Here is a 1,708-nt window from a genome sequence, read left to right on the forward strand (position 1 = left end):
ATATACAATGTATCATACGTATAATAGGTGGAAACAGGAAGTTCACAGTTTTTTTTCGAAATAATACTGGTTTCTGTAACAGAAATAAATGGGGACATAACTTTAAAATTTTGTATATATAGTACATTTTTCATTTGAAACCCTATAATGTATATATCAATGTAATCAGAAAAGACTACAGAATTTATTAAAGTCATTTAAAAAATTTTGATTTTTCAACCATTTATAAGTACCCTGTATCCTTAAGCGACCAAACATCGCCAAAATTCCCCATACTGGAATTTGTCCATATCTGGTCACGCTGTTGATCTTTCTACCCGACTCATATAGCAGAACTGACCATGATGTGCCCTCAACCCTGGCGTTACACAGCCCATCTTCAGCCACACAAGGGAATTCACCTCCCGTCATACCAACTCCGGCAATGGCCTTGCCGCAGTGGATACACCAGTTCCCATCAGATCACCGAAGATAAGTGCTGTCGGGCGTGGCCGGCACTTGGATGGGTGACCATCTGGGCTGCCATGCACTGTTGCCATTTTTTGGGGTGCACTCAGCTTCGTGATGCCAACTGACCGAATAGTAGCGCCTCCGGTCAAAGAAAAACATCATAACGACCGGGAGATCTGTGTGCTGACCACATGCCCCTCCTCTCTGCATCCTCAACTGAGGATGACACGGCGGTCGGATGGTTCCGATAGGCCCCTTGTGGCCTGATGACTGTTATACGAACTCCAGGTGGCCAAATCACATGCCTGCATATGTGTAATGTAAAAACTTCCATCATAAAGCTGCGCAGAGTGGCCCTGCAATTAGAGGCGCCATGTCACAGATTGCGTGGCCCTTCCTGCCGGAGATTCGAGTCCTCTCTCGGGCGTGGGTGAGCTTTTTGTTCTTAGCATAAGTTCGTGTAAGTAGCGTGTAAGTCTAGGGACTGATGACCTCAGCAGTTTGGTCCCTTAGGAATACACGAACATTTGAACATATTTTTCCATTACAAAACTGCTGCCGCCAGATATGTTATGCTGATAGCTTCAGTATCTTGGTTGATGACCACCTCTCGAACCATACTGTTCACCTCGACCATATGACCAGTTGTTGTTACCGCCATTATGCTGATTGTTTCGCCCATGTTACCAGTTGCTGCAACCAACTTGTCGATGACGTCTACCACTTGACCATGAATCTCTGCTCATTCCTCACTGCTGACAGTCCCTCTAGAAACATTACTTTAATGTTCTTGAATTCCCACAACAGGGAGAATGAGACAACGAGGAATCGAGTGCAATCTGATATCACTATGTGCTCGCCTAAGGTTTTACTCATTTCATGCATCTCTGGATATAAGGGTGTGGACAGTGTGAGACATATGGAAGTTTGGGTCGGTCAGAGGAGCATGCATGGATAGCTGAAGTGGTTAAGGTTACCACTCAAAATAAGTGGGAAATCTGGGTTCAAGTCCTGGTCCGGCGCAAATTTGTACATGTCGCTATTAGGTAGCGGATCTATACCTAATACTGCTAATGTCAAGAATTCACAGTTAGCGAATTAATCTCGAAGAATATCATACAGTAGTGGACTGCGAACAGTTTGTGTTCTTTCAGAGGTACATGTAAATATTACAAGCCTAGTGTGTGGATTGTCAGTAGTGATTGTTCTTAAAGACCGCATGTAATTATTACAAGCCTAGGCAGGCGCTTAACGATAA

General features: G+C 44.1%; 1 pseudogene; it reads left to right on the forward strand.

The window, feature by feature from the left end:
* The first annotated feature begins 420 nt into the window (after positions 1–420).
* LOC126413506 (5S ribosomal RNA) lies at positions 421–538 on the forward strand (annotated as a pseudogene).
* The last annotated feature ends 1,170 nt before the right edge of the window (positions 539–1,708 follow it).

This window comes from Schistocerca serialis, chromosome 7, assembly GCF_023864345.2.
Source record: "Schistocerca serialis cubense isolate TAMUIC-IGC-003099 chromosome 7, iqSchSeri2.2, whole genome shotgun sequence".
NCBI classification, from domain to species: domain Eukaryota; kingdom Metazoa; phylum Arthropoda; class Insecta; order Orthoptera; family Acrididae; genus Schistocerca; species Schistocerca serialis.